The sequence below is a fragment of the Carica papaya genome, chromosome 3, assembly GCF_054855325.1.
Source record: "Carica papaya isolate Zhongbai chromosome 3, ASM5485532v1, whole genome shotgun sequence".
Lineage (NCBI taxonomy): Eukaryota > Viridiplantae > Streptophyta > Magnoliopsida > Brassicales > Caricaceae > Carica > Carica papaya.
The window spans coordinates 30,102,417-30,124,292 of NC_142311.1; the positions used below are offsets into that span (position 1 = coordinate 30,102,417).

At 33.4% G+C, this 21,876-nt stretch overlaps 1 pseudogene; it reads right to left on the reverse strand.

The window, feature by feature from the left end:
- Positions 1-6,459: 6,459 nt before the first annotated feature.
- On the reverse strand, positions 6,460-19,144 carry LOC148268556 (putative aspartic proteinase GIP2; annotated as a pseudogene).
- Between the last annotated feature and the right edge of the window lie 2,732 nt (positions 19,145-21,876).

Consider the following 21,876-nt stretch of genomic DNA (forward strand, 5'->3'; position numbering starts at 1 on the left):
AGAGATGAGTTACCAGTACTTTTTGGATATGAGGAAATTTTTCATTAGCATGCTCCAATAATCATAGTGACCATCGAAGCAAAGAATTGCTGGTTGAACATAAGTCTCGATTGCCATTGATTTACTACTATAAAAATAAAGATACTGTTGTATCACTCTTATCTCACGTCACTCTCTTTCTTTATGTCTCAATTATTTATGCTTAAAACCAACCAGTGGCTTTGATACCACTGATAAAACTGAAGTAAAATACAGAGGCTATTATGAGCTAAAGCAGAGTGAATGAATCTTAGACTTTATTTAATAGGCTAGAATCTCACACCTTGCATTCAGTAACTGAGCTCTTTAAATAAAGTTTTTCTAATGGTAAAAACCATTAAAATAGGATAACAGCCTACTAACTTCTATTATTATTCAAATATCTTAACAAATATAAAAAAGTTTGCACTTTTTAGGCAACAAATTACTACATGTGCTAAAGATTATAACAACTGAATAGGATAAACATAAATAAATTAATAATAATATTCAACAACTCTTGCAAGAAAAGACAATGAATCCTATGGACAAAATCAGGTGGGTCTATCCATACTCCTTAATCCTTATACACCAATTCATTATGTGCCCACCATATACTCTATAAGTCGCATAAACGAACACATCATTCCAATTTATGTGACGATATGCCTATAATTAGTTGATAATTAAAATGATAGAAATGAGAATATGTAGCTCGTACAAGATTCAATCCCTATGAAACATTTGTGTATCCACACTCCTTACAAAGGTGTTTTCTATCCTTTTCTCCCTAGCCATATAAAAAACATATTGAGCCCACTCCTAAGTCACCCTTGTCATTGAGCCCATTAAAGAGCTAGGGGAAGGGGTCATCGAGATTAAAGGAAAATGATAGCTTTTCTGCTTAATTTCCATATAGTTTACAATAATGAAGTAACATAGTGTAGCCTATAAATCAACCTGATAGTTTTTCTGGTTAGGTCCATATCTATTTCATTGAAGTAACTTATACTCCTCCCATTAAAAATTACCCCTTCTTTATCATCGCCCTTATTTTCGTTCATCTTCATAGGTTTTAATGCTAAATTAGTAAAGACATATCCTATATTAATTTTTATAACGTTTCTTTTATCCTCAAAGTGACGATCACCCACTTCATCGTTTTAGCCACTGCCACTTTCATCGAGTTTAAAACTTATAACAACTTAGAAAGCCTATACAAAGACTTCATCAATATTCTCCCAAGTGGAACACGCAAATCTTCCAAGTGTGCTGGTTTTGTGTTTCTTTCTCCCTTACTGTTGTTAGCATGTCAATCATAAGTTTTCATTGTATTCCCTAAATGTCCATAGATATAACAGAACAATGACAACCTCTCATATTTAAATTCAACCCATTAGTGACTTCTATTGACAAAGATTATTGTCCCCATCAACAAAAATGCACATTCTTAGGTAATTTGATGAGCCGTGAAAAGAAGTTGCATCCACCGCCAAAGCAATACCCATGTTTTCTCCACATTTTCGTGCATCAATATTTGTTATCGTTCTTTGTGGAATATCATAAACCCTTCGTTATAACTCTAGGCTATAATAGCTAACGTCACTTGGATGTTCATCACCATTCACACCAATCTGTTAAGAATTAATTTATAAATTAGAATATAATTAATTAGTTTGTTAGTAGTTGAACTTCATAAATTAGAGTTTTTATATATCATTTAGTTTATTAGTAGTTGTGTCTCATAAATTAGATTTATTATATTTGTTAGTGGTTATAATTAATTTTAGTAGTTGTAATAGGGCTTATAAATAGTCATGTACTTGAAGTTTTTAGCAATAACTACAATAGGAAAACTTGAGTCTTCTCATTAATCTCTCTAGCCTCTTCCTCATTTCTCCAACAAAGTGGTATCAAAGCTTGGTTTCTTATTAAAATTCTAGAGATATGACTAACAATAATATATTTTCTTTCCAATTTTCTCGTCTTACAAAAAAAAAATAATGAGAGTTGTTGTCTTAATGTGAAAGTCATACTTAACTCACAAGATGTGTGAGATATTGTAGAAAGAGACTTTACTCCACTCGAAGATGAAAGATCCTTAACTTAAAATGAGAAAGATACTTTTGTAAAAATAAAGAAAAATGATCAACAAGCCCTTGCACTCATCCATCAAGGTTTAGATGAATCTATGTTTCTAAAGATGGCCGATGCTACCAACATAAAGCAAGCTTGAGAGATTTTAAAGAATTCCCCCCAAAGAGTTGACAAGGTGAAGAGGATACGACTCCAAACTTTACGAGGTGAGTTTAAAGTTTTGCAAATGAAGGATGTTGAATCTATTTAAAATTTTTTCTCAAGAATAAGGTCTATAGTAAGCCAAATGAGGAGATATGGTGAGATGATGGAAGATGTTTGTCTAGTGCAGAAAATTCTTTGATTATTGCTACCAAAATTCGACTATGTAGTTTGTGCAATTGAATAATCAAATGATCTATATACTTTGATATTTGAGAAATTAGAGAGATCTCTACAAGTTTATGAAGAAAAAATAAAGAGAAGACAATAAGAGCCATTGGAATAAGTTCTCAAATCAAAGGCCTCTTTGAATGATAGTGAAAAGCAAAGAGGACGACGAAACAGTAGAGGACGTGGCCGTGGTCGTGGTCAAGCATTAAAAAGAAATGACACTCAAGATGATGCTGATAATGAAAAGAAAAGTCAATCGTCAAATAGAAGCCATGGAAGAGGAAAAAGAAGAGTTAACTATAGAAATTTTAACAAATCAAATATTGAATGTTACAATTGTCACATATATGGACATTATGCTTGGGAATATTGTAACACTTCAAACAACACGGAGGAACAAGCCAATTTTGTCAATGATAAATAAGATGATGAAGAAACAACTTTGTTACTAGCATGTAAAGAGGGAGATAGGGATACCCATAGTTCATGGTACTTGGATAATGGAGCAAGCAATCACACGTGCGACAATAAAGAAAAATTTATGGAGCTTGATGAGAAGATTAATGACAATGTTTTTTTTGGAGACTCTTCAAAAGTTTAAATTCAAGAGAAATGTACAATTCTAATATCTTCAAAAAATAGTGGGCATTTACTTATTACTAATGTTTACTATGTGCCAAAGTTAAGAAATAATATTTTTAGTTTGGGTCAACTTCCTGAAAATGGATATGAAATTCACATGAAAGATTATTGTCTTTGGCTTAGAGATCAAAGTGCCAATTTGATTGCTAAGGTGCATATTCAAAGAATAGAATGTTTGTCTTGAATCTTAAAACTATTGAAGCAAGATGTTTGAAAGGTAGTGTGGAAGATGAAGCATGGTGTTGGCATGTGAGATTTGGCCATTTGAACTTTGGCGTGCTCAAGGCGATGGGAGAAGAAAGAATGGTGAAAGAGATGTCATTGATAAACCATCCTAATAAATTATGTGAACTATATCTACTTAGAAAGCATTCAAGAAGGAGTTTCCCAAAAGAAGTTACTATATGAGCAATTAAGCTACTTCAACTTGTGCATGCTGGTGTGTGTGGGCCAATCAGTCCACTCTCATTTGATAAAAATAAATACTTTCTACTATTTATTGATGATTTTTATAGGAAGACTTGTGTATATTTTTTAAAGTAAAAATCATATACTTTTGCTACTTTTAAAAATTTCAAGACTCTTTAGAAAAAGATTGTGGTTGTGAAATAAAGTCTTTGAGAATAAATAGAGGAAGTGAATTTACCTTTAAAGAATTTCACAATTTCTGTGAATCTAATAGAACTCATCGCCTTTTAATGGTTCCAAGATCACCATAACAAAATGGGGTTGTGGAAAGAAAAAATATAACTATTCTTAATATGGCTAGAAGTATGTTGAAAACAAAAAATATGCCCAAGGAATTTTGAGCCGAAGCAATTTTTTGTGCAGTATATTTATCTAATTTATCTCCAAGATCAAGTGTGAAAGACATAACTCCCCAAGAATCATGGAGTGGAATGAAACCTAATGTCAATCATTTGTGAGTTTTTAGAAGTATTGCATATGCTCATGTTCCACAACAAGAGAGATCCAAGCTCGATGATCGAAGCGTCAATCATACTTTCATTGGGTATGATGCAAACTCAAAAGACTATAAATTGTATAATCGAAGCAATAGCAAAATTATGGTAAGTAGAGATGTTGAATTTAATGAAAATGTGACTTGGAATTGGGAGAAGAAAGAAGAAAATGCTTATGATTTCTTTCCATACTTTGAAGAGAAAGACCAAGAAACCATGGTACCTTTGCAGGAGGCAACTCCACCTCATTCTCCAACTCATGTTGCATCACCCACTTTTCAAGAAAGTTCAAGTGAAAGGTCACGAAAGATGAAAAACATTTAAAATCTCTATGATAAAACTGAGGAGATAACTAACTTTGATGTAAACGATTTGTTTTGTCTTTTTCTTGACAGTGAATCAATGAATTTTAATGTAGCCATCAAAGATGCAAGATGGAGACAAGCCATGGAGAAAGAGATCAAATCCATAGAAAAAAATAACACATAAGAGTTATCCACTCTTCCTAAGGGACATAAAGCTATTAGTGTCGAATGGGTCTATAAAGTAAAAAAGGATTCCAAAGAAAATGTGAAAAGGTACAAGGCAAGACTTGTAGCTAAAGAATACAAGCAGAAGCATGGGTTTGATTATGATGAGGTTTTTGCACCAGTTGCTTGCATGGAGACTATTCACTTGCTCTTAGTTATTTCAGCTCAAATAAAGTGAAAATTTTTTCAACTTGATATAAAATCAACATTTCTCAATGACTATCTTAATGAAAAAATTTATGTAAAGCAACCATTGGGTCTCGTGGTTGAAAGGCATGAAGATAAAATGTTGAAATTGAAAAAAGCTTTATATATGCTAAAGCAAATGCCAAGAGCATAAAATAGCTGTATAAACAAGTATTTTGAAGACAATGGATTTGTTCATTGCCTTTATGAATATGCTCTTTATGTGAAGTATCATTCTAATGATGATATTATATTCTATATGTAGATGATCTCATCTTCACAAGCAACAATCTAAGTTTTTTTGAAGAATTCAAGAAAAACATGTTACTTGAATTTGAAATGACTAACATGGGGCTCATGTCTTACTATTTGGGTCTTGAGGTGAAGCAAATAGAAGACAATATTTTTATTTCTCAATAAGGTTATGCAAGAAAAGTCTTAAAGAAATTCAAAATGCTTAATTGCAATCCTGTGAACACACTTATGGAATATGGAGTCAAATTATCAAAGTTTGATAATGGAGAAAAAGTAAATTCCACTCTCTTTAAAAGTCTTATGAAAAGTTTAAGATACTTGACATTTACAAGACTTGATATTCTTTTTGCAATTGGACTAATAAGTCGTTCTATGAAAGCTCCTACCACCTCCCACATGAATGTTGTCAAAAGAGTTCTACGTTACCTTAAAGGTAATATTGATTTTGGATTATTTTATTCATCTTATAATGATTTCAACTTTTGAGATTTTGTGATAGTGATTTCACTGAAGATATTGATGATAAAAAAAACACAATTGGTTTTATATTCTTTTTATGGGTAATTGTGCAATTACATGGAGCTATAAGAAGCAAGCCATTATTACACTATCAACTTGTGAGTCTGAATATATGGCAGCAACCTCTTATGTTTGTTATACCATATGGCTTAAAAGATTGTTGAAAGAATTTCATTTGACACAGGATAAAGCTACTAAAACTTTTATTGAGAATAAGTCTGCATAAGCATTAGCCAAGAACCTAGTATTTCATTAATAAAATAAACACAGACACAAGATATCATTTTATTAGAGATTACATTGCTAAAAAAGAAGTGGAGCTCAAGCACATAAAGACTGAAGATCAAGTGGCGGATATTTTCACTAAACTGCTCAATTTTGAAGTCTTTTGAAAGTTACGCGCTAATCTTGGATTGAAAAAGAGATTTGCAAATTAGAATATAATTAATTAGTTTGCTAGTAGTTGAACTTTATAAATTAGAGTCTCTATATATCTTTTAGTTTATTAGTAGTGGTGCATTATAAATTAGATTTATTATGTTTGTTGATGGTTATAATTAATTTTACTAGTTATAATGGTGTCTATAAATAGTCATATACTTGAATCTTTTTATCAATAATCACAATAAAAAAACTTGAGTCTTCTCATTAGTCTCTCTAGCCTCTTCCTCCTTTCTCCAACACAATCAAGCAGACAATTAAAGCGTTCGTAATGTTGAGGGGCTCTATTTTAAACCTTATGTTTATCCCTCTCAATGCTAAACTAGAAAAGAAGAAGATTTTTCGTCCAAACCTATGCAGCCATGTTCCTCTCGGCTTATGCATCATGTTAATATAAGTGGTCTGATTAACAATTCCTTCGATGTGTATCATTATAATTAGTAAAAACCCTCATTACCATTTGCTAGGCCACTAAGGTTAGCAGTTAAATCTAAAATCTCATTCTTTGCACTAGTGAGCATCAAGCTTGATTGCTTATGAGAGGATGAAGACGCCATAGATATCACAAACCCTCTATTAGAACCCAATAAAAGACTAAAGCTTACCTTGCACGCATAACTAAAAAGTACCATGAAACAAACAATACATTATTACCAAAGTAAGATAAGAACTATAAATTCTATCATAATCAAGATACCATTGATCAATCCTTGTTGAGAGAAAAAATAATTACAGACAGAAACTCTAAATTGAATATTTGTTGAAGTTTAAGTTATAGGATATACGTTTCATGTGTTTCAATTAGCATATTATATTATCACAGTATATGAATAAATCGGTGATACAATTGAAAATTTAATATATAGGTGTCATGATTTAAGTTATAGGTTGTGCAGCTATGTGGAGTGAGATGATCTTGTGACAAGATAAAATTTGAGAAGGTATTCATGATTCCCTCTAAATTTACAAATTAAAACAAATCAAACTAAGTCTAAAGAATAATTAATTATGTTTAGCACATGCTTAATTTTTTTTATTTTTTAAATCTTTTTTCTGCCTTTTTTTGCTCAATCCCATATGCCAATGAGATCAAAATAAATAAATCACAAAATAATTAGGCACACCCAATTCTTCATATGGACAGTACATATATTTTCTTTTTGCCCAATTGGAGTTTAATAACACATTTGTTGTTCTTGCCCAATACCACGAGATCACCGCTCCTAAAAAAAAAAACAAAAACAAAAACCCATAAGTAACCTTGTGTGAAAATGGCAGCCATGCAACCTAAAACTTGAAGTAAAGGTGAAGTTAGAGCACATTGTTTGACTAAACAGCAGAGATGAGCTGAACCTAAGATTGGATCTCGCTAGATCAAACTGCAAAAGATTTTTTTCAATCTGATGCGCCCCAATCACGATTGATGTCATCGGACTTGACTCGCCATCCAGAATCGCCAAGCAAACCACACAGCTACTAACATTAACCATGGAGTTCGCACCAGAAATCCTCCAGGACACTCCCTTGTTTTGTATCACCAGATCAATTTGTGGCACAGTGAGCCCAGTCCGTGTGCTGCCTAAGCTTGTGAAAGCTTGCTGAATTATAGCAGGTTTCAAAAGGCACCACAACTACCACCCGTGGAACCTTTGCTATCTGATTAATGAAGGTTTTAGTGACAGCTTTATAGATTGATATTGTCATGACTGTGTATGGATTGACTGTGCTGATCTTGGTTCCACCTCTGCCCTCTTTGTCGATTTCCAAGAGTGATGTGTTAAAAGGGATTTTTTGATTATTGATGAGAAATGGATTTTACTATGATGAATTACTCTGCTGAAGGCTCTTTTTGCAAAGAAGTGGCAGCGAAACTCACTGGGTTGAGTATTAGTGCGGTGAAGATCAGAGATTTTGAGAAATCTATATCAGGGTTTAGAAGAAAACCATAAGGCCCTGTTAGAGATAGGAGGAAGAGGTTAGAGAGAGTAATAAGAAGACTCAAAATTTTCTATTGTGGTTCTTACAAAAAAACTTCAGGTACATGTTTATTTATAAGCACTATTACAACTATTAGAATTAATTATAACCACTAATAAACATAATAAATCTAATTTATGACTCACAACTTCTACCAAACTAAAAGATATATAGAGACTCTAATTTATGAAGTTCAACTACTAACAAACTAATTAATTATATTCTAATTTGTAAATTAATTTTTAATACTTCCCCTTAATTTGTAAATCTCTTTTTCAATGCAAGATTAGTGCATAGCTTTTGAAAGACTTCAAACTTGAGCGGTTTGTTGAAAATATCTGTCACTTGATCTTCAGTATTTACATGCTTGAGTTTCACTTCTTTTTTAGCAATGCAGTCTCTAATAAAATAATATCTTGTGTTTATGTATTTGCTTCGTTCATGGAATACCAGGTTATTGGCTAGTGTTTATGCAGACTTATTGTCAATAAAAGTTTTAGTAACTTCGTTCTGTATTAAATGAAGTTCTATTAATAATCTTCTAAGCCATATGGCATGACAAGCACAAGAGATTGCTGCCACATATTCAGACTCACAAGTTGATAGTGTAACAATGGCTTGCTTCATAGAACTCCATGTAATTGCACAATCACCCATAAAAAATACAAAACCAGTTATACTTTTTCTATCATCAATATCTCCAGCGAAATCACTATCACAAAATCCTACAAGATTAAAATCGTTAGAAGATGAATAAAATAACCCAAAATCAATAGTACCTTTAAGGTAACGTAAAACTCTTTTAGCAACATTCATGTGAGAGGTGGTAGGAGCTTTCATAAAACGACTTATTAGTGCAACTGCAAAAAGAATATCAAGCCTTATAAATATTAAGTATCTCAAACTTCTCATAAGACTTTTAAAAAGAGTGGGATCTACTTATTTCCCATTATCAAACTTTGATAACTTGACTCCACATTCTATAAGCATGTTTACAGGATTGCAATTAAGCATTTTGCATTTCTTTAAGACTTTTCTTGCATAGCCTTCTTGAGAAATAAAAATACCATCTTCCATTTGCTTCACCTCAATAGCCAAATAATAAGACATGAGCCCAATATCAGTCATTTCAAATTCAAGTAACATGTTTTTTTTGAATTCTTCAAACAAACTTGGATTGTTACTTGTGAAGATGAGATCATCTACATATAGACACACAAATAGAATATCATCATTAGGATGATACTTCACATAAAGAGCATATTCATAAAGGCAACGAATAAATCCATTATCTTTGAAATACTTGTTTATATGGATATTCCATGCTCTTGACACTTGTTTTATCCCATACAAAGCTTTTTTCAATTTTAACACTTTATCTTCATGTCTGTCAACCACGAAACCCAATGGTTGTTCTATATAAACCTCTTCATTAAGATAACTATTGAGAAATGTCGATTTTACATCAAGTTGAAAAATTTTTCACTTCATTTGAGCTGAGATAGCTAAGAGCAAACGAATAGTCTCTATGCGAGCAATGGGTGCAAAAACCTCATCATAATCAATCCCATGTTTTTACTTGTATCCTTTAGCCACAAGTTTTACCTTATACGTTTTCACATTTCCTTAAAAATCTTTTTTAGCTTTATAGACCCATTTGACACCAATAACTTTATTTCCCTTAGGAAGAGTGAATAGTTCTTATGTGTTGTTATTTTCTATGGATTTAATCTCTTCCTCCATCGCTTGTCTCCATCTTGCATCTTTGATGACTTCATCAAAATTCATTAGTTCATTGTCAAGAAAAAGACAAAATAAATCATTTATATCAAAATTAGTGATCTCCTCAGTTTCATCATAAAGATCTTGAATGCTCTTTAACTTTCGTGGCCTTTCACTTGAACTTTCTTGAGAAATGGGTGATGCAACATGAGTTGGAGAATGAGGTGAAGTTGCCTCTTGTAAAGGTACCATGGTCTCTTGGTTCTCTTCAAAGTATGGAAAGAAATCATAAGCATTTCTTTCCATCTTCTCCCAATTCCAAGTCGTTTTTTCATTAAATTTAACATCTTTGTTTACCATGATCTTGCCATTGCTTGGATTATACAATTTATAGCCTTTTGAGTTTACATCATACCCAATGAAAATATGTTTGACACTTCGATCATCGAGCTTAGATCTCTCTTGTTGTGGAACATGACCATATGCAATATTTTTAAAAACTCGCAAATGGTTGACATTAAGTTTCATTCCGCTCCACGCTTCTTGGGGAGTCATGTCTTTCAAAGTTGATGTTGGAGATCTATTAGATAAATACGTTGCATAAGAAATTACTTCGGCCCAAAATTCCTTGGGCATGTTTTTTGCTTTCAACATGTTTATAGCCATATTAAGAATAGTTCTATTCTTTCTTTCCAGAACTCTATTTTGTTGTGGTGATCTTGGAACCGTTAAAGGGTGACGAATTCTATTAGATTCACAGAAATCATGGAATTCTTTGGAAGTAAATTCACCTCATCTATCTGTTCTCAAAGACTTTATTTTACAACCACAATTTTTTTCTACAAGAGCTTTGAAACTTTTAAAAGCAACAAAAGCATCTGATTTTTGCTTTAAAAAATATACCCAAGTCTTCCTACTAAAATCATCAATAAATAGTAGAAAGTATTTGTTTTTATCAAATAAGAGTGGATTGATTGGCCCGCACACATCGGCATGCACAAGTTGAAGTAGCTTGATTGCTCTTGTAGTAGCTTCTTTTGGGAAAGTCCTTTTTGAATACTTTCCAAGTAGACATGTTTCACATAATTGATTAGGATGGTTGATTAATGGCATCCCTTTCACCATTTTTTCTTCTCCCATCGCCTTTAGTGCGCCAATGGGAAAATCTCATATGTCAACACCATGCTTCATCTTTCATACTAGCCTTCAAACATCTTACTTCAATAGTTTTGAGATTTAAGATAAACATTCTATTCTTTGACATATGCACTTTAGCAATCAAATTAACACTTTGATCTCTAAGCCAAAGACAATAATCTTTCATGTGAATTTCATATCAATTTTCAAGAAATTGGCACAAACTCAAAATATTACTTCTTAACTTTGGCACATAGTAAACATTAGTAATAAGTACATGCCCACCATTTTTTGAAGAGATTAGAATTGTACATTTCTCTTGAATTTAAACTTTTAAAGAATCTCCAAAAGAAACATTACCATTAATCTTCTCATCAAGCTCATAAATTTTTTTTTATTATTGCACATGTGATTGCTTGCTCCATTATCCAAATACCATGAATTATGTGTATCACTATCTCCTTCTGTACATGCTAGCAACAAAGTTGTTTCTTCCTCATCTTGTGTATCATTGACAAAGTTGGCTTGTTCCTCCCTCTCGTTAAAGTGTTATGACAATTGTAACATTCAACATTTGATTTGTTATAATTTCTATAGTTACCTCTTCCTTTTTCTCTTTCTCTTCCACGGCCTTTATTTGATGGTTGACTTTTATCTTTATTATCAATATCATCTTGAGTTTCATTTCTTTTAAATGTTTGACCACAACCACTACTACGACCTCTACCTCTTCCTCGTCCTCTTTGTTTTCCACCATCATTCAAAGATGCCTTTGATTTGAGAACTTGTTCTAAATGCTCTTATTATCTTCTCTTTATTTTTTCTTCATGTGCTTGTAGAGATCCCTCTAGTTGTTCAAATGTCAAAATGTCTAGATCCTTTTATTCTTCAATGGCGAAAACAATAGTCGAATTTTGGTGGCAACGATCGAAGAATTTTCTGCACCACACGAACATCTTTCATCATCTTACCAAATCTCCTCATTTAACTTACTATAAACTTTACCCTTGAGCAAAAATCTGAAATGGATTCAACATCCTTCATTTGCAAAGCTTCAAACTCGCCTCGTAAAGTTTGGAGTCGTACCTTCTTCACCTTATCAACTCCTTAAAGGGAATTCTTCAAAATCTCCCAAGCTTGTTTTGTGTTGGTAACATCGGTCACCTTTAGAAACATAATTTCATCCAAACCTTGATGGATGAGTGCAAGAGTTTGTTGATCCTTCTTCTTTGTTCTTACAAAAACATCATTCTCATTTTGAGTTAAGGATTCTTCATCTTCGGGTAGAGTAAAACCTCTTTCTATAATATTTCACACATCTTCTGAGCCGAGTATGGCTTTCATACGAAGACACCAACTCTCATAGTTTTCTTTTGTAAGACGAGAAAATTGGAAAGAAAATAAATTATTGCTAGCCATCTCTAGAATTTTAACAAAAAACTAAACTTTGATACCACTTTATTAGAGATAGGAGGAAGAGATTAGAGAGACTAATGAGAAGACTCAAAATTTTCTAATATGGTTTTTACAAAAAAATTTCAAGTACATGACTATTTATATGCAGTACAACTATTAGAATTAACTATAACCACCAACAAACGTAATAAATCTAATTTATGACTCACAACTTCTACCAAACTAACAGATATAGAGACTCTAATTTATGAAGTTCAACTACTAACAAATTAATTAATTATATTCTAATTTACAAATTAATTTTTAACAAGCCCATCACCGAAGAGGATGAGATTTGAAGATCTTGAACTAGAAGGCAAACAAAGAGCAAATTTTCTAGGAAAATTGAAAGAAGAAGAGAACGACGAAGTGAAATCTTTGTTCTTCCCAAACTAGCCATCCCTGTTGCACCACTGGCAAGTCCATCAAGCAAAATTGTAGTTCCGCAAACAAAGGGAAATCTCGGGAGTGAAACCCGTGGGCCCAGGTTTTTCCCATCTATTGATTGGATAGAGAGTACATCTTGCGTGAATTCACCACTAGTGCCACTTCTCGCCACCAAGTTATCTAACAAGAGACTGCATGTGTTGTTGTTGCAACTTGGACCGGGAGGAAGAAAGCAATCTCCACACATGGTAAACTTGGCAAGTGAGCACTGCGCAGAGTTGCAGAGAACAGGCTTATAGGAAGATGAAACATAACGTTCTTCACAATTGACCCAGAGGAATCTTCCGCTAAGATCGAGAATTAGTTTGACGTGGACAAGGGGGGTTCGTTGGCTAATTTGGGTGAGGTGTTGGAGAGTGGAGGAATCCTTGGTCACTGGAAGAATTAGAGCTTTTAGTATGAAAGAAGTTGCAAAAATGGAGGGGGAAATGAAGAAAGTGAAGAAGATAAGAAAAAAAAAAGAAGAAATTGCAGGAGGGAGCCGACAACGTGCTCATGGTTTCTGCAATATGTAAACACATGCAAGAGATGTCGGTTGTACCGTGTATAGGAGTTATATAGGGAGTGTATTTATAGGCCTTATATTATGTATTTTTTGGGAAGTATATGGTGAACAGCTGTTTAATTGAATTAAACAAAGACGAAGATGAGACAGTCATTGATGGTGGCTTGGAGATGGAGGTACTCAATATCTTATAGATTAAATATTTGTTTTTAGAGAAATTATTTTATATATTTGGTATATGTATTGGTTTGATTTTCTTTTAGGTTAAACATTAATTTAGTCAATTAATTAGTATGACAAAAAAATGATAAACATGAACTTGTTTTAATTATTTGGCTTATATGTCAATAATTTGTTATGAAAAAAATAAATAGCATTCAGTAAATATTTTTTTTAATTTTTTGTGGTTCTAAAAAAAAGATCATATGTATTATCTAAAAAATTACTTGTTTTTTAAAACTTTACGATTAAGTTTTTGAAGTATTTAATTGTATGTCTCTGCTCTCTTTTAGAGGGATTAGAGTCATTAATTACCAGCTATGTAATGAAAAATAATAAACAAAACATTTATTCATTTCATAAAATACATTATCCATTAATCATATTGTAACATTATTTACAATACAGGATATTCGTGAGATAGAGTCAAAATAAAATATATACTCGTTCGATTACAGAATATCAAATTCCATCACGGATGCTTACACGGTCCTTCCTTGATCCGATTCAAATGTTGGATACTCCTGATCTAAAATTAGATCCTCTTGATCTAAAAAATGATAATATTTAATATAATGAGTTTTTTACGCGCTCACTAAGTATAAGAAATAAGTTATGCCCTAGTGATGTGAGCATAAATCACATTGGTCACTTGGAAGAGACATCATCATCCCAAGTGGGCCTATCACAAGGAGCCAGACTCAAGGATTATAATAAACTCTCCAACTCTTCATATAAACTTGGATTAATGAGGAAGATGGACTTGGATCATTAAAGAAGCTCAGGGAAAGAAGTTACCCAACCAATTAACCCAAGGACATAATGGTCTCATCAACTTACTTCAAGCACATGATGGAAAGGAGCAAGAAAAGGAAGCAATCGGCCAAAAAAAGGAAAAATAAGAAATTGTGGGCAGCTATCAAGGCATGGCTTGCCCTAAATTACCATAAAACTTCCTTCTAAACCACTCATAATCTCTTCTAATAAAGGGATAAGACCATATTTATCTTAATTAGGAATTTAAACTTTAATTTTAATTAATTTTCTATATAATTTGCACATATTTAGGAATTTAGACATTAATATTAATTAATTTCTTATATAATTATAGTTTTAGATTATGAGATTTTTATTACATTTTTATTCACATGGTCTACCATATAAATAGATCATCAAGTTTTTATTGTAACAATTAAATATTGAAATCAATAATATTGTGAGTCTTATTCAAGATATGTATTTTCATCTTTCTTGTTGAGTAAGGAGTTGATCAACTTATTAAGGTAATTCCTTGTGGTATTCTTCTATTCTTTTTTTAATCCTTCGTTTCCTAATGATCTTAATTCTTATCACTATTGAGATATGGTTAAGTGGGAAGAGTTTTTATAGAATCGATTTTTTTTGGCATCTTGAATAAAATTGTATAAGTTCCTGATTACATTGGTTGATATTAAGTTCTATATTATTTGGTATCAGAGTTTTGACTCCATCTAAACCTACTATATTTTTGTAACGACCCTGAAAATCCAAAAAGAAATATATAATAACTTAAGGGCGGAAGCTAAATAAAAGGTTAAGGTTGACATTCTTTACACAATAACTTAAAAGTAATGAACAACATTACGAAATTAATGCTTTGAAAGAAACATGAGAAATAAGAAAACAAATGAAAAATAGAAAGTATCTAGTATCTACTCGTAATCTTCTTGCGGATTGGGCTCTGTAACTTGGTTCTCTTGATCTAAAATGGTTAAATAAAGGATGAGCTACACTAGTCCAGTAAAGATATCACACTATATCATCGGCACAAAAGTAAAGGTTGGTATAAAATCGAAAACTACTAATGGAGCATTAAATTTAGTAAATTCATTTATCAATCATAAAATCATTTCTCGTTCACTTATCATAGTGGAATTTATGAAAACAACCTATAAAATTAATAATATCATACAGATCATAATTTCATTAACAATCAGCAACATAGAACATATTATAAATCTATATCCATTAACAATAGACCAAATCATAACTGTTTTTCTTTTCACCAGTCTACTAGTGTCCATAGGGGTCCATAGGGATGTTCCCGCTACACGTGAACCTTTTTCTTTAACAATCTCAATTACATGGCCGTCTCCATACCCCATCCGATATGAGCGCTAAATTATTTAACCTCAATACCCCGTCCAGTATGAGGGTGAAGCGGGTCGTCCCTATACCCCATCTAGTATGGGCGCCAAATTATCAAGTCTACATACCCCATTCGGTATGAGACAACGTTCACGGTAGGGCTTCCTATGTACCCAGTCTGTCCACCATCTCTCAGGATGTCCAGTAAGCCTGTCGTTTCATCTATTCATTTAAATCACATAATTTTTTTACCATTTAACATTTCCTTTTTTTCGATTCAACAGTAAACACATCAATTAAACCATACATGCGTTCAAGGCCATAAAATAAATCAGCTACCATCATGCATATAAACTGTAAAATCAATCAACAAACGACAATAGATAATTTCTGGTTTCGACTCCATTAACAATTCGTAATTAATTATGCGTGTTTACTAAAATCGCACAAAATACCACATTATTATTTATTTCAACTTCACTTCTATGATAGAGAATAGGATGCGGGATCCTTACTCGATTTGACGTCCAAAAAGCTAAATTGTTTACTGCACTACGGACGGTTCCTAGGTTCCTTGAATTTTTCTCCAGGAACTGAAATGCGCTAATAGTATCTACAAATGTTCCAAATAAACCCAAAATCAGTCCTAGGGCCCACTCAGCCAATTTCAGAAATTTGACACGGTGGCTCCACCGTGCTCTAGCAACGGCACCGCCGTCCGCAGCAGTGATCCGCCTCGGGTTGGCTGTTTTCGGCCATTTTCAACTGAATTCAACCAATTTTGCATCAATTCCTGCGAGAAAACACACTTAAGGGCCTCGGTTGGCCGAAACAACACAGAAAATCGAAACTCACCGACGGCAGGGCACTCCGGTGCGGCGGCTCCTCCAGCTCATGTTGCAGTTGGGTGTTTTACTCCGGTCAACCTGTAGAAAAAAGAACGCTGATAACAAAGACGGAAAAATTACGCCGAATGGGAATCGAAAAGGGCCTCATTCGAGGCATTTTGTGAAATTCTCTGCGGCGGTGCCGCCGTGCTTCGCCAGTATTTTTCGGTTAATTGGTCAGTTTTTTCACTCTGATTTGGCCATGGTTGAGCTTAAAATTGAATTTCGTGTAAAATTAGAAGTTTTTACCTTTTTTGGCGGTCGGAAAGGGTTCTGGTGCGACAGCGGGTGGCAGTGGTCGGGTCCCCGGCGGCTGGGTTGTCTTCTCCAGCGAGGGGTTCTGGTGGCTAGGGTTAGGGTTTAGTGTGGATGGAGGTTATTTATATCCATCTGCTTTTGATCTGAGCTGTCCATCACGTTTGATCTGAACCGTCCGATTGCGATTAAATAGGGAGTGAATCTGGACCGTTCATCGCGATTCAATCTGAACCGTCCATCGCGATTCACTCTGAGTCGTCCGATCGCGTTTGAATATGACCATTCGATCGCGTTTGGGAGGGAGCGTATCCAGGTCGTCTGTGCGCGAAGGAATAGACCTCAGTCGTTCGATTGTGGGCACGCGGATCGCCCACATGGCCTCCCACGTCAGCGTCTCTACCACTTGGCGCGTCCTGGTTGGTCGGGGCTATTGACCGGGCGTCTGACATGGCAAATTTTCTTTAAATTATATTCAACTCCCGGTTTCTGATTTTTCTTTCAAAAATACCCTCAGAACCCAATTTTTCACCCATTTTCCCCAAAATTATTTTCAATTTAATCATCCATCAATTTTACTCTATTTTTTCATTAAATTAAAATTTAAAAAAAAAACTACAAAATTACATCTACAATTTAATTCAAATTATATTGAAATAAATTTGGGTATTACAATTTTACTTTTGCATTTTTATTTTTTTAACCATTTTTTTATGTTCATCTATCCCAAAAAAATATATAAAAGAAAGAGAGAGTAAGTCTCACACATCGATCCAACTAAGAAGCAACAACTTATAGTTTTCACACGTCCAACTAAGAAGCAACAACTTATAGTTTTCTTCACTTGTAGTCCCTGTTGAGCATTAATTTTTCAACTAGTTATTTACTTTCCTTATAATTTATGTTTCGTAAATCTTCAAAAAAAAAAAGAGAAAATAAAGAAAGGAAACCAAGGAAAAAATTTCTAATTAAGTAACCTACTAATTAGGAAAATACTTACCTTTTGGTGCTCAACTATTTTTCTTACTACGGTGTAAGAACTGCACTCTTTAAAGGCAATATATATATATAATCATTCTTTTACAAGCAACGTGCATTCATACTTACACATATTATCAAGCGCCAAGCCTCCATCTTTATTATAGAGCACAGCATATAACGGCTATAGTTTAGTAGGAACATCTTTCAGATTTCCCTTAAGGGTAATACCAAATTCCTACATCTTCTATAACTATCTTTTCTTGTACTCTTAATTTCCTTTATTGCTTTAAACTCTAGTTCCATAATATATCTAAGCATCTAATTCATATATTAGTGCTTAGTATCGTAACATAACATACTCTCTTTTCATCTGTGTGTAAAAAGTCTTGCTCATAGTATTTGTATGGTGTTTGTTCCATAGGACTCCTTATAATGTCTTAAACAATACTTAAAAATATTTTGATTCAAGAATGTCTATCCGACACTCAACTTGAGGGTGGAAGACAGAGTGGTAAAAAGCAAGAGTCGATGAGATTATCAGAATATAACAACCAAGTGAGTGAAATAGGAGAAAACTAGTGATAATTTTTTTTTTACTAACCCTTTTGCAAAAAAGCTTCTTAAAATGTCAAGTGAGCATCAAAGCCGCACCGACATAAGACTCTATAGAGGCTATGGAGGCAGAATTGACATGGCTTAGTCAAAAAGTAGATAGCATTAATGGGGATTTCGAAAGCCTTGTTTTTCTTAGTTTATCAAGAAACTTAATTCATATACATATCCTAGATACATTGAGTAAGTATAAAGGACTGGATTCCTTGGATCTATCATACAATAATCTATCAAGCACTATACCCAAGTCTCTAGAAACACTTCATTCTCTCAAGCACCTAAATTTATCTTTCAATCAAATTTCTAGGGAGATTCCGAGTGGTAGAGTCTTTGCAAATTTAATTACAAAATCTTTTATTTGGAACCTGGAAATTATGAGCCTGCTAAGCGGGAAAATGGCGAAAGAAAACTCAGGAATGAACCAAGAAGGGCATATCTTCCTGAAAAAAAAAATGCTACTTTAAATGTTGATCTTCTGACCACGAAACTGAGCAAGAAGTCCATCCTATAGTGAGCATTTTCTTTTTAGATCAAAAAGTGCTCTTTTTATGGGCAGAGGTCTAGCTCAAAAGTAGAAGTCTTTCGCTGTGACTAAGGATAGACAGGACTCTCGGTTCGTCTGAGCCTGAGTCGAAGACTTCGGATCCTGCATGTGCTTCAGTTAATTAGGTGAAAATGTGCCTTAACAACATGGTGTTTTGCAAATCCAAATTTAGGACATCCACCTTGTACATCTTCAGAAATATCTAGGGGCAAAAATGTCATCCTCAAGTATATTCTTCCAACTATTGAATCCATCATTCTTATCCTTGTCATTCTCATTTTTTTCATAAGAAAATATATACAAAAAAGTCAGATCATCGTGCCAACCTCAACAAACGAGGAATTATTGACCAGCCATTGATATCTTATCAAGAACTTTACCGAGCTACAAATAACTTTTTTGAGTCAACTTTGCTTGGACAATGAAGTTTAGGGTCTGTGTATAAAGGAGTATTGTCTAACCAGATAATTATTGTCATTAAACTTCTAAACCTACAACATGAGACTACCTTGAAAAGGTTTGATTTAGAATACAAAACATTACGATCTATCAGACAAAGAAATCTTGTGAAGGTCATAACCATGTGCTGCAACCATGATATAAGAGCACTGGTTTTGGAATACATGTCTAATGGTAGCCTATAAAATTGGTTATACTCTCAGAAGAAGTAGTTAGGTCTAGTGGAAAGAATAAGTATCATGGTGGGTGTTGCATTGGCATTAGAATATCTCCACAATGCCCTAAAAGAGCCTATTGTTCACTACGATGTGAAGCCTAGCAATATCCTTCTTGATGAAGATATGGTCGGGCATTTAGCAGATTTTGGGATTGCAAAGATTTTATTTGAAGACAAGGAAGCATCACATACCAGAACCCTTGGTACTTGTTAGACATATGGCACTTTAATTCCAACACATTGATTTACTGTCTCTATTAGTTTCTTTTATGTTTTATTTAGTTTCTCATTAGTTTTATCCACTATTTTTAGTGGGGAAGTTAGTAAGTTAGTGGCTGCATATGGCTTAGATATTAGCAGCAATTTCTCATCAGTTTTATCCATCATGTTTAGTGGAAAGTTATTAGGAAAGTTAGTTATTTTTTTTACCTATAAATTCTGCAATTAATGAAATGAAATCAAGTTGGAATTTTTACTCATCTTTTTAAGTTTGAGTTCTTCCAATTTTTTGCTGTTGCTATTCTATTTTACAACAGTGGTATCAGAGTCGTTGTTGATCTTATAGGACCAAAACAAAACCTTTTTTTAACCCCAAAAAATGACATCCAACAGCCTACCTTTAAATTCTCCCATCATTTTCACTAGTAAAAACGACCACATTTTGTCAGTGAAGATGCAAGCTTTTCTTGAAGCCTATGACCTCTGGGAAACTATGACTGAGGACAAGCCTATACCTCTTCTACCAGTAAATCCCACTTTAGCTCAGATCAAACACAACAGCGAGAAAAAGGCAAAGAAGTTTGAGACCAAGTCACTTATTCAAAATTGTATGGTAGATTGTGTTTTTTAAAGAATTATGGCATGTGATAATGCGTAAGAGGCTTGGAACAGGTTGAAAGAAGAATACTAAGGCAGTGATAGAACACGCCAAATGCAAGTGTTGAACCTGAAAAGAGAATTTGAATATCTGAATATGCAGAAAGATGAAACAATTAGTAAGTATATTGATCAAATCTCTTTGATTGTTAACAACATCATATTACTTGGTGAAGATTTTACAGACAAAAGAATTATGAAAAAAGTGCTTGTAACTCTCCCCGAAAGATTTGAATCAAAGATTCATCTCTTGAAGAATCTAAGGATTTAAATAAGATTTCATTAGGTGAACTAATGAGTGCTCTTTAAGCACAAGAGCAGAGAAGGACTATTAGGCATAACAGATTAACTGAAGGGACTTTCCATGTGCAAAAGCAATAAGTTGGTAAGGGTACGAAGCAATTTAATCAGAAGAACAAATGCAAAATGAAGGTGGTGGCAGAAGTAAAGGTACAAAACATAAAAATTTTCCTTTTTGCATACACTGCAAGAAAATTACACATTCTGAGAAATACTACTTGTCGAGGCCTAATGCAACTTGTGGAAATTGCAAGTAGTTAGGAAACGTTACAGAGGTCTGTAAATTTAAAAATAAAAACTCAAAACCACAGTAAGCTCACTTAGTAGATCCAACCAATGGACAGGAGGAGCAACTTTTTATAGTTTCTTGTTTCTCAATAAATGATTCATCTGATGCATGGTTCATTGATAATGGGCGCACACATCATTTGTGCAATGATTCTGAAATGTTCATAAATCTTGATGAGATTTACAAGTCTAGAGTAAAAGTGGGCAATAGAGATTTTTTAGAAGTCAAAGGCAAAGGCTCAGTTAATGTTAAACAAATTTAAGTATTAAAACTATTCCTAATGTTTTGTTTATACCTGAAATCAGTTAAAATCTACTGAGTGTTGGACAGATGCTTAACAAAAATTATTCTCTTGAATTTAAGGATTATAAATGCACTGTTTTTTATCTTTCTGGAGAATAATTATTTTGTGTAAAGATGAAGAGCAGAAGTTTTGCTATTGAGTGGGAAAAGGTTTCTGAACATGCCTATTCCAACACCATTCAGATTATTTCAAATCTTTGGCATAAAATATTTGGGCACTTTAATTAGAGAAATCTCTCAAATATGAAGCAAAAGGAGATCATTAAAAACATGCCTACAGTCATTGGTGAAATTCAATTGTGTGAAATATGTCAACTTGGCAAGCAGACTAAACTACCATTTCCTAAAGGACAAACACGAAGAGCTAGCAAAAAGCTTCAGCTCATCCACACTTATGTGTGCGATCCTATAAAAATAGCCTTGTTTTTTGGTAATAAATATTTCATCATTTTCATTGATGATTATATTAGGATATGTTGGGTTTATTTCATTAAACTCAAGAATGAAGTGTTTGATATCTTTTAAAAATTTAAGGCTTTTGT